Source organism: Pavona decussata, unplaced genomic scaffold, assembly GCF_977016875.1.
Source record: "Pavona decussata unplaced genomic scaffold, jaPavDecu1.1 SCAFFOLD_176, whole genome shotgun sequence".
NCBI lineage: Eukaryota > Metazoa > Cnidaria > Anthozoa > Scleractinia > Agariciidae > Pavona > Pavona decussata.
Window position 1 is genome coordinate 513,236 of NW_028145587.1, and position 12,717 is coordinate 525,952.

General features: G+C 39.9%; 1 long non-coding RNA gene across 1 annotated transcript in view; it reads right to left on the minus strand.

Moving 5' to 3' along the window:
- Positions 1–12,717, minus strand: part of LOC146463429 (uncharacterized) — a 225,147-nt gene that overhangs the window by 161,475 nt on the left and 50,955 nt on the right. The gene's annotated exons all lie outside the window — the stretch shown is intronic.

Genomic DNA, 12,717 nt, shown 5'->3' on the forward strand with positions numbered 1-12,717 from the left:
AAGCGCAAAAAGGGTTTATCGTATTTACTCACGGCTTTGCCGCACGAATTGAAAAAAGGATAGAGTACGAGATTTGAGATACAGTGCAACCAGAGTTATAATGAACTATCGGCTATAATTTTTGAGGAGAGAGAATGAAAGCTCACTGAAATTGCGCATAAAAAATTTAGAGCTGTGTAACGACAGGCGGAAAGACACAGAGTCCGCAAAACACAACTTATTTATTCCGGTTGAACAGCAACAACAAAACTTCAAGATGGCTTCCTACAAGCTCGGTCACGTGACACGCAAGGCGGGACCCAGACTTGTACTTCATGTAACCATACTCGTTACATCTCCCTTCCTAAGTCTAATAGTTTAGTTTATGCATACAGAACGTTAATGATAATAAAAAAGCAATAACATAATGTTCAAATCTGCCTTAGAAAGTCTCCTATATTAAAACGCCCCTGCAAAAGTAGATAATAAAGCCAAATTGAAAAAAGGGGCAACAAGGCAGAGTCAGTGTCTTATTTCAGCACTCATAATCTTTTAACCACACTGGGGGGCGGCGGTCCCGCACTGGACGACCTTCAGTATGAGGCCCAGAAACCACTGGTGATGATGGTATCATTGCCTGTGGCGGCTCAGCAGGACTTGACTCTACCAGTTCCATTGGATCGGTCATGTCGAGGTTTGTCTCCACTGACTCCGGTAACTCCTCGGGTGTTGCTCTGAGCCATTTGCGGTTCCGACGATAATGCTTTCCGTTCACTTCAACCAAGTAGGAACGGGTCCCCTCCTCTCCAATGACGCGCCCCAGTGACCATTCCTTCTCGCGTGGCAATCGCATTCTAATGGCATCACCGTCAAGCAATTTTGGCAGTTCATGTGAGTGACGATCATAGTAGTATTTCTGCTTCTGCTTTCTAATCTTGATCTTTTCGGGGACATCAGTTATTACCTGTGGAGTTAACAATTGCTTGGCTACTGGGAGACGGGTGCGTGTTCGCCTACCATATAGTAGCTGAACAGGAGAAGCATTCATACCCTCAGTTGGTGTGTTGCGCCACTCAAGTAACGCCAGCAGAGGATCACGCTTATCAGCTCGGGCTTTGGTCAGCAATGACTTGCAAGTCTTAACTGCATTTTCCACACGACCATTACTTTGTGCGTGATAAGGGCTTGATGTGACGTGGTGAAAATCCCATTCCTTACTGAAGGTCTGGAAATCTTCACTGTTGAAGGGGGGCCCATTGTCACTGATGAGAGTCACAGGAATACCATGCCTGGAAAACCACGCCTTTAGAATGGTGATAACACGGTTGCTGGTGGTGCTACTCATATCTTGCACTTCAAAATAGCCAGAGTAGTAATCAACGGCTATCAAAAATGATTGCCCGTCCAGCACGAAAAGATCAACACCAACTTTCTGCTATGGCAAATTAGGCACATCATGAGGCTTTAAAGGCTCTTTACATTGTTCGGGCTGATAACGGTTACAGATTCCACACCTTGACAAGTGATCTTTGAGCTGGGCTGTGATTCCAGGCCAGTAAACAATGTCGCGGGCACGACGCAATGTTCCTTCTATTCCAATATGTGATTCATGCAGGCTCTTTACAACACCAGAACGCTCTTTAAATGGTATCACAAGGCGATGACCCTTGTATACCAATCCATCTTCTATGGTCAGCTCATCACGGCTGTTCCAATACAGCTCAATTACTTGCCTCCGACGCCGGTCATATTTGTGAGCTTCTGACAGGGTCTCTGGCCAACCCTCATGAATAACATCAGACAGGGTCTGTAATTCTTCATCCTGAGCAGTCTCCTTGCGCAGCTCTTCCAGGCGAGTGGGGGAGACACTTAGATCTTCACCATTTTTAATTTGCTCTAACTCAAAAGCGAACAGTCGTTCTCTGACAGAACGGACGTCACTGTCCTGGGTCTGACTCACTGGTTCCTTTTCCAAGTAAGCGCGACTTAATGTGTCAGCCAAGAACATGGTCTCTCCTTTCTTGTATACCACTTGGATGTCATAGTTCTGTAAGCGGAGACGCATGCGTTGGAGGCGTTTTGGCGAACTGTGGATTGGCTTCTTGAATATGGTTTCCAACGGCTTGTGGTCTGACTGCACAATTACATTGCTCCTTCCAAAAATGTACTGATCAAATTTCTCACAAGCATAAACTATGGCGAGTAGCTCTTTTTCAATCTGCGCATAGTTTTGTTCCGTTTGAGTCATCACACGAGAGCTGTAAGCCACTGGGCGCTCCTCCTGTAGCAGAGCTGCACCAAGTCCACTTTGGGAAGCATCGCATTGAATGACCACTGGCTTATTCACGTCATAGTAGGCAAGTACAGGTGCAGATACAATCATTTCCTTGACATGGGCCACAGCATCAGTATGACTTTGCAGCCAACACCACTCAGCATCCTTTTCAGTGAGTTTTCTCAAGACTTCTGTTTCTTCGGATAGACGTGGGAGGAACTTTGCCAAGTAGTTCACCATGCCCAGGAACCTACGTAAGGACTGGACATCAGTCGGGTCTGGCATCCCCACAATTGCCTCAACCTTGTGTGGATCTGGTTTCAGTCCCTCACGGGTTAGAATGTGTCCGATGAAGGGAACTTCTTGCTGTCTCAGTCGGTCTTGGTTTCCCCCTCAGCTTCGGTGGATGGCTTGGTCACCACTAGCATACTGGATACCCAGTCAGTAGGATGGTCGACTTGTTCGATTATGTTAGCAGCAACCATTTCTTCGAGTTTCCGCTGAACTCGCTCAGTCATCGCAACAGGTAAACGCCGCGGAGGATGCACTACAGGTCTGATGGACTCGTCTGTTACAATGTGGTACTGTCCGTCCAACCTTCCAAGGCCTTCAAATACATCGTCATACTCTTCCAGCAATGGCTCTGTGTCGGACTTCAGTACATTGACGCGTGGATCTCGGTCACTGTCTAGAATCTTTATCAAGTTCATTTCCAGCATTGTCTGCTTAGACAGTATGGGCTCATACCCATGGCCCCTGACTACATTGACTTCAATTTTGTGTGCGTTTCCTTTGCGGGAGACATACACTGTGGCTTTGCCCTCGATGGGTTGCTCATCTCCATTAGCTAAAACCAGGATTGACTTGCCGCGTGCATTGAGGAAATTCAAGTGCAGATCGCCAGTCACCTTCTTGTACACATCCAAGGGCAAAAGATTGCATTCAGCCCCCGTGTCCATCAAGAAGCTTACATCGTGACCTGAAAGGGGGTTAGACTCTTTTGATACAGTGAGGGTAACCATCTCACGACCTCCGTTTCCAACACCTGCGGCACTTAAATAAAATCGCTCTTGGACAGAAGACACCTTGCTTTTTGCTGGGCACTTGACAACAAAATGATTCCTTTTTTTACAATATGCACAAATCTGGCCAAAGGCAGGGCAGCTACGTCTTTCGTGGTTCCTACCACAGAATCTGCAGTCCTTGATCCAGCCACTGCTGACAGATGGGACATTTTCTGACTGCTCTTTCTCTTTCTCTTTCACAGCACTCAATCCAGACTCAGCAGACATAACTTTCATTTGAACAGCCGTACTCTCGGCGGCACGAGCGATATCTATAGCTTTCTCAAGAGTCAATTTCTTCTCTTTGAGCAAATTTTCACGTACCTTGGCAGTTTTGGTACCTGTCACCAGTCGATCCCGGAGAAGCTGATCGGGTGTGATTGACTCGGAATCACAATTTGCTGCAATTTGGCGAAGCTCCGTCAAATATTGATCAACAGTTTCAGATTCCCGCTGATCCCGCGTAAAGAAAAGAAAACGTTCGTAAATAGTGTTTTCCCTGGGAATGCAATACTCTTCGAACTTGCTTACAACCGCAGCGATTTTCTTCGCGTCGTCTGGCGAGGCCCACGTGAAAGTACGAAACACCTTGTTCGCTTCTTTTCCAATTACGGCCAAAAGTGTTGCTACTTGGCGTGCTTCTTCCTCTTTATCTAGCTTCGTAGCCAGCCTGTAATTATTCCAAGCAGAAACCCAAGTTCGCCAATTGGACGCTGTCGAACCATCGTTTAGTTCGAGTATGTCAGGAGGAGGTATTTGGAAATTCGCCATGGTTATCAAACTTGAAGCCGGACTTTCGCTATTTTGAACACTGGTTTCAGGCATAAATTCGATAGCTTCTGCCACAAATCATTCCTTTTCGTGACGTGTGGATCCGGGAAACTTCTGACACCATGTAACGACAGGCGGAAAGACACAGAGTCCGCAAAACACAACTTATTTATTCCGGTTGAACAGCAACAACAAAACTTCAAGATGGCTTCCTACAAACTCGGTCACGTGACACGCAAGGCGGGAACCAGACTTGTACTTCATGTAACCATACTCGTTACAAGCTGAACGGCATAATAAACAGCAATTCAGGAAAGTACTGTTCGGTAGCTTTCATTTGAATGGCCACACTTCAGAATTTCCCGATGAAAATGTCAGGTATTTCCTTTGTTTTTTTCTAAAATGTGGTTGACCATTTTCTGCAATGACTTTAACGATGAAATCCGTCTGAGCAAGGCTTGCGAACAAGAAGTACGTGATTATGCATAGAAAACATTAGGCTGGTTGTCTATTTTCATTAAAGTGTATATGACAGAATTTTTTTGTTTGCTTGATCAAATCTTCATTTTGTTGTCATATGAAAACTCGAAAGCAAATTCGTTATCCATTTTACTTCGCCACTTTTGAGGCGCATAAAAGTGTGAAATTTCACTTCCGGTTGAGTACAATACCGCGCAAGGCGAGAGACTGGGGATAGTAGGGTTATGACGGTTACAGGAACGCGATTCTTGCAATTTCTCTATTCCTCAGTTGTCTCATTCTGAATATTCAACAATAATCTTTCATATTTTCGACCTACACAGTTTCTTCCCCCTTCACACACGAAAAACAACTGAGTAATTTGTGAGATCTTTAACTGATGATCGAAAACAATTTGTCAGTAAAAATATGTGATGTATAAGACATCTATATGTTTTATGTTAAGCTGGTTTTACTGAATGTTTTTTGAGTTGTTTCTTTGGATGAAATACGTATATTCATGGGGCTCGAATCGGAGGAGTTTAGATGTCTTACTCACAGTCTGTTTAAGTTTCATTAGGTCTTGCAATTTCATTGTTTTCAGTAAGGACAAGAAGTGTTTTCTTACCAAAAATCAAAGAGCAATTAGTCCGTTTTCAAGGAAAATTTTGCTGTTGTTCCGTTTAATGTTTTCTATTGAATGTTTAAGTCTTTGTGTGGAAAACGAAGCTCACGAATGCCTCAGATCTATCGGTCCATTCAGTCGGTCCTGTTTAAACAGCTGTTTAAAGTTTAAATCTTGTTCTTTTGTCATTCTTCAATAGGTTTTTAAGGCGAACAAGCGTTTTTGTTTTTGTTTTTTTTTTTCGTCGAAAATCTGTTTCTAGTTCAACAACAATTTCTGGCGTTTGAAGCAATTTCTTTGAAAAGTTATTTTTCTTAGTCCGTTTTCATGTTGTTAGACTGTGGAATTAAACGTCACTTAGGGTTTCTTGTTAAAACTATTCGCAGGCCACCATTCGCGTTTTTTCCTTTTAAAATTTCATTGGTTAGCCTTTTGTAATAAAATTTTGACGTTTAGGATCGTATCTTAGTCATTCTCAATTTGTTGTTTTCTAGTAAAATTTCCGTTTTCAATAAAGGAGTTAAGACACGATTTTTGGTAAATTATTAGCCATATGTGAATTCCAGACTCGATCAGATCACTCCATCTCGCGAGTGAAAGCAAGTGTCAGGCAATCTACGGATCAGCCCTGTTTCATTTTAATTTTGCCTGTTAATCCTGAACAGGTTGAACAGAAATCGTTTGTAATAACATTTCAGTAAATGCGACAAGGAAGCCTGATGATGCTATAAGCCTTATATGAATAGACTTCTGGGACTAGTTAATTTAATACAGAGAGGGTAAAGAGAAATAAAAACAACACACATCGAACTTACGTCAAAAACCGGCTTTCAAGGTGATATTGGCTAAGCTTTTTTCAAAACAGAAATGAACGGTGAAGTAATCGGTAAAACAGGCGATGAATTCTAGATTTTAGGCCCTGGGTAAAGGATACTGAACTGCTTTATACTCTGCTTTAAACACAATTGGCTGTAGAGAGTGAAGTTCAAAAAACCATGATTTGTCAGTAAATTTACTGGCTCCCGGGGCCATTAACAAGTTTGATGGCCCTTTTAAAGTTCATTTTTTTCCACGTTTTCACAAAGCATTTGATCGAGAAACGCCACTGACTAATACCTCAACGATAACTTGAGGGCTGTTTGGCGGTTTTCACTCAACTTATTATTATTATTATTATTATTATTATTATTATTATTATTATTATTATTATTATTATTATTATTGTTATTATTATTATAAATTTTTATTTTTTGTTAAATTTTACCATTGATGAGTCAGGTTTCAGTAAAAATGTTACATTTCCCTGCTGTTCCTCGTAAAGAGAATACGCTTAGCGCATGCACCTTAGTCTGGCTTTCATAAATCTAAGGATTTTCTGGTTCTTTTTACTTTTTTAAAGTCATGTTGGGAATCAAGTTTGCTCTGCACTTCTGTTTTCATTACGTTTGTCTAATTAGCATTTTGTCCGTTTTTGGTCAAATTGATTTTCCTGGTCAATTTACACACTTGATAAGAAAGCTATTCAAGTGATGTTCAAAAATTGCCGGCGTTCGATGTGTTATGGAAACAAGCTATTTCATAGATCTAGACATTGCGCGAGGCCTCTTGCAATGTATTTCACTCATGTATTTTCATCTTTTGATCAATATCGTTAGATGTCGGTGGGAAGGTTAGGGCCGAGACCTGATTTGAAACTGATTTTACTTCGTTAGTTTCCATGCTTGCAGTAGTAAACCAATTCAGCCTGGCCGGCCGGTGATCACAAAGTGCCCGTGCTGACTTTGAGCATTCATAACTTTTTTACTCTTAAAGCAAATACCGCCAAACTGGATAATTTTCCTAAAATATACCTGATAACAATTTGGTATGGCATAGAATTGTTCACGTGATTATGTTGCCATGGCAACAAAGTTTTGACAGCCTAGTTATTCGAAATTTGGATTGTTTTCCCTTTTTGCGTAAAAGATGTATCGTTATTAGTTTAACATTTTTTAAACCAACTTAGAATTTCCTTACTGGTTTTGATTATTTTTGAGTCAATTTGATCGTTTTTCTGAGGTTTTGGCCGTGAAATCGAGAAATCCAAGGTGGCTGATTCAAGATGGCGGGTGGGAAGAATTAATCACGTAATTGCCTCGTCATATGACCTTTCTTGTCCCATTGCTCGAGCACCAAAGAAAACAGTTTTGGACATACTATTTTATCTCATCAAGGTTTCATTGTCATAGCGGTAATGCTCTTGAAGTAACGAAGGGAGCCTATAAAAAGTGCCCTCCATCCCATCCCCCACCCCTCGCACCTCAGGTTCAAGAACTAAAAAAAAAACCTGAACAGGTTTAAACAATGTGACTTAGCAAAATCAATAGCAGAACTTTCACGAGTCTGTTCGCAGTTTAAACACTTACTATTCGTCCGTTTTCAGTTAAGTCGAGTACAATTCAAGAAACAGTTAAGAATCGAATAATATGCTCTCTGTTTGACTTTTAGGCCTGCTTTATTTTTGCATTCTTTTCTCTGTAAGGATTTTAAGGTCACTTAGGACGTGTTTTCTGAACGAAATGAACGAAAATTTAAAGTTATTCCGTTAGGATGTTCAACTTTCCTTTTTATCAGTTTGCAGTAAATATAAAACAAAATTTAATTTTCCCAGTGAAAATGTAAACGACCGGTCAATTCATTCAGGACCAACAACATCTGAATAAGTTTTAAGGCTCTTTATCTTTTGTTATCTTACCAGCTTTTTAGCAATGTGTCTTTTTACATTAACAGCCGATCGGCGAGAAAAATCAATCTCCTAAGGTCATCTGTTTGTGTTCAGTTTAAGTTTTGACTGTTTTTAAACAAAAAAGGTGCGATACAAAAGGAAACGAGATCTCCAACTTTCGACATCAGTAGATTTACATTTGATTTTTACTCGTGTAAGTTTCAGCTCAGATGAATAGTTTTCTACTCAACTTTTACCAAACGTTTTTCAATTTAAAATTTGGGAAGTTGTAAGCAGTTGATTGTAGAAAATGCCGGTTAGCTGAAAACTAATAATTCACGGAATTTAAAGAATTTCGAGCGTTTGCTAGTGTTTGCGTAAACATTGTACTTTAAATAAAATGCAAAGCTGTAATTATTTATTAAAATTTCTGCTTTTTTTCTCTCCTTACACAAATTAACATATTTCGAAAAAGTCAATTCTTTAACCTTCCCTCAGTAGTTTAAGCAATAATGAAAGAAAACTACAAATTTCAAGCTATTTCTTTTGCCTTCTCATAGATAAACGAGCTTCGGTTTTCCTGGAAAACGTTTCATGAAATTATTCAGTACCAATTTGTGATTTCTACTTTAAACTTACGGTTTGAAGCGTTTTCGTTGAATTAACTTTACTTTGAAATTATTTTTTGTCATCTCGTTGGGCAGTTATATCTGTGTTGCACTGTATCAATATGTGAGACACAATTTACACGGTACTCACTTTGCTTACCAGTATATCACAACAGCATACTACTGTTTAGGCGAAAAGTGCCAAACTCGAAGACAATCTTAAACGTTTAACATGGCCACTACTGCTGCAAAGTATTTCAACGCGTTTCAAATTTTTCAGTTTGTAAGCAAAAGTCGTGACAAATCGTCGTAAGCAAAGTTTGAGGACAAGCCAAAACAAAAACTCCGAGTATATTTAGTCTATTATCGTCAAGAAACTAAGGGTTTTTTTGCCATTAGAGATCCCCTGTAACAAGTATTCTGGTATAATAATTTTATTCAAAGATTTTTCAAACAAATGTTGTCACAGTTTGTTTTATTGCCAAATCTATTTTGATTGTGTTTCTTCGTTTTGTTTTGCGTTAGTTTTCTATGGTAACCGCCTTTCAAATTACTGAAATTTTCCCGCCAAAAGAATTGAAAAAATACGGGCGCCCAAAATACGCATGCGCCGTTTTTTTTTTTTTTTAATGATGTCAGGGTAATAACACTTACCATTAGCGTCTTAGTGGGCGAATATTTTTTCTTCTAAGTCTTTGGTGCTTGTGGCGTACCAGTAAAGCTTCAACGGCGAAGGCCACCTCCACACGTCCTCACTCGCCAAGTAGTTGCCTGCTTTGACGAGAATTCGGCACTTTCGGTCATGAATATGGATTAGAAGCTGAAACCAATCACTGGTCGATAGAAAAGGCATATTTGGAACGGAATTCTATGCCCATGTTCCAGTGAATAAACTTGTTTTGATATTTTCTTTTGTTTTTTACGCTTCAAATCTAAACCTGTGGGATTTATACCGTGAAATAGCTGTCCGGAGTATTTTTCCGCACATTCAAATCGTGTTTGTTTCAGTTTTAGAAGCCTTTAAAGTCTCTTTTCACATTTGTTTCACAAAATAAAAATTCATATACTCTTAATTGAACTATCTTACGAAACAAAATCTAGCATTCTTTTCTGGCGGCACTTCATGATCAGAGAATACTTTATATCTCTACATTAAACAAGATTTACGACGGTTTTTACAAAATTTTTTTTTTCTATTTTTATCTTAAGCTTTAAGAGAGTTACATTCCATATCGAAAGTCCTTGAAACATCCCGTTCTACTACTCAATATTGTTACACCGTAACCCTTGTTTGACTGTAATTGTTTTGCGGATGAAACTACCTTCAGCTTTGAAAAGTGGAAGGGGATGAGAATTCAAACTGTTGAAAGGTTTATATCCGGAATTGTAGTTATCCCTTATATGAACAAGTTTGGAATTAAAGGAAATCAATGCTTATGGATCGTATACTAGCTACAGTAGATCAAACGTCAAGTAAAATAGATTTGAAATATTCTTCTGTGTATGAATGAACAAACTGTTCAAATTATCTTATTTCACTAGAAGAAACATCAGACTTTTGGGGGTTTTTTTTTAGTAGGAAGAAATTTAAGATAGATATAAAGGAGGGAAAAATTAAACATACGGGTAATCTCGTACCCAGATCTCACTCCGCAGTCTTGGAAATGTAAAAATGTGAGAGCTGGGTACGAGATTAACATACGGGTACATACACCAAGAGGCATCCATGTTTCCAGTTTGGTCAGCATCCATCTTGCCAATGTTACCCTTCCTCGAAGAGGTTCCCCCCCCCCCCCCCCCCACCACGCCCCTTAAGGAAGACAGGGTTATGCTGCATAGAGAATGAAAGATGCTCAGAGTTTGTTCATTGTGCCAAAATATTTAGACAACAGACGACAGAAACTAAGTTGGAGACAAGTTATCTTTTGGTGCAACTGTACCATCATCAAACTAAGAATACCGGTATGCGTACAAATTAGGTCTTAAATAGCGTGTTAACAACAACTAGAAAGCGAAACAAAAAGTATACTCATTAGAAAAGGCAAAGTTCTCTGCTGATTTCAATCCATTGTTGAGAAGCTGTTAGGCGTTTGATATAGTACGCCTCCTTGTATAGGAGATTCTAGTTGTGGTCTGAGTCTTACACTGTGTTGTTTAAGACCCACCTTGTATGCATATTCCTAGTCTGATGATGGTATAGTTCGTACCGAAATATAACTTGTCAGAGAGCGGTGCTTATTAAGGGGGGACTTAACCTAAATTTGAATGAAATTTGAAGTGGTTTTAAGAAGGGATGGAAGAAGGAAAATGATTTTTGGAACACTAACAGACAGTTGATACCCACGCAAGAGCACCCCAGGTTGCTAGTGGAGTAACTTGGTATCCGTCTATTAATTATTAACTACAAATTCATACTTTAAAACTTCACTAATTCTTCAATATTTCTTATTTCTCTTAATTTAACCAATCCTTCTAGAAAAATTATCTCCTCTCAAATATAACCAAAAATCACCCCAAAATTCACAAAACACCCCACAACATAGATTTACGGGATGAACATAGAGTTTTTGGATCGCTTGAAACGTGAACGAGATATTTCCATTAAAGCCATGTTAAGTGGCCTCCACCCGGGAGTGGGGTGGTCTTATTGGAGAGGGGAATGCTTATTAAAAAACCTGACCTCCAACTGGGAGGGGTGGGAGGGGGGGGGCTTATTATTGCGCATAACTCTGGCTGACATACTCAAATCGTCTTTTACTAATTCATCTGCATGAAGATGTAGACATCAGGAGTTCTGCTTGTGGAAAGAGCTACTTGTAAAGTCAGCGAGTAGATGTTTTCATTAAGGTGTCTGAACACAGTTTTCGCACGCTTCACAAGTTCCGTTAGTGATGCTGTTAAGCGCGCGCTAGGATTGTGGTACACAAATACGGCGTCGATAAAGCGACCCTCAATTTATATATGAAATGGATCACGAAGTTAAGTTTTGTTCTTAAAATAACTCAGTTTCTCGTTTGTGAACCCTTTTTCTTTTATCTCCGAGTAAAAAAGTGAGTTCACGAAGAGCTAAGCCTCAGTTTTGTGCGAGAAGTATCAAAATTCATTCCTTCTAAGTTAATCTTGCACCATGCTAATTTTGGGAACCCAGAAGTACGTAGTTTCCAAATAACGTTTACTAACACCTGTATACTAGAAAACTGATAAACCAAATTGTCAGCAAAGGGTTCATCGGGGTTACACGATGAAACATAATAAATTGCGTATTGCTCTGAAAATAAAGGCAGTTTAATAGGCCATTTCTGAGTTGCTTTGAATCTTGTTATGAAAGCGAGGCTTAGTGCATAGTTTTTATTATGAAAATAGTTTTCATTCATATGCAAACAAAACTAATTTTCATGACTTATAACCCTTTATACTTAGCCTCGCGTTCGTAATGAGGTTCAAAGCAACTCGGAAATGGCCTATTGGTCATTCTTTTCAGAACGTGACGTAGTTTAAGTCACGCTAATTTCAAGAATTGTGCTGAGACGAACTCATAGCTAGCACCATCCTGGGAGACCCAGGGGCAGCTAGTCGAGAGGAAGGGATTTTCATGGGCGAAAGTTTAGAACAATTTCGCCCATTAAAATCCCTTCCTCCCGTCTAGTTGCTCTTGGGTCTTCGAGGATGAGCTAGCATCTTTCGTAAACTCTTTCTTGTGTGAACAGGATATATTCTATAAATTCGTGTGCGAGGATGCAGTTGGCCCACTATAGTGATTTTAGAGGGCTTTTTTAACGAAAAGGGATCCAAGACATTCAACGACTAAGAATTAACTATAAATTGGCGCTGTAAAAATTAAAATTTTGAGGTATGGAACTTTTTACGAGTTATTTGGTCGGTAGATCTATTAGCACTTTCAGGTGGTGTGTAGTGCGGGGGCAATTTCAAAAATGATCACGTTCGCACAAGCTGATCAATTATCAACTCTCTCTTTAACCGGGAGACAACCTTCCTGGATGAAATCTGTTCACCTTTCTGTGATTACGATGAGCCTATATATTTTTATTTGCGCTATTCCTTCAATGTCACACTCGAGAATAAACCGTAATTGAAACAAATAAGCATATCCAAGGCAAAGAAACAAAACAAAACTAACCTTTTTCATAACCCTATAACACTAGGTCTCTCTAATGGGCACCCCCCCCCCCCCCCAACCTACACAAGCGGCACTTAGTTCACAAAATACCCAT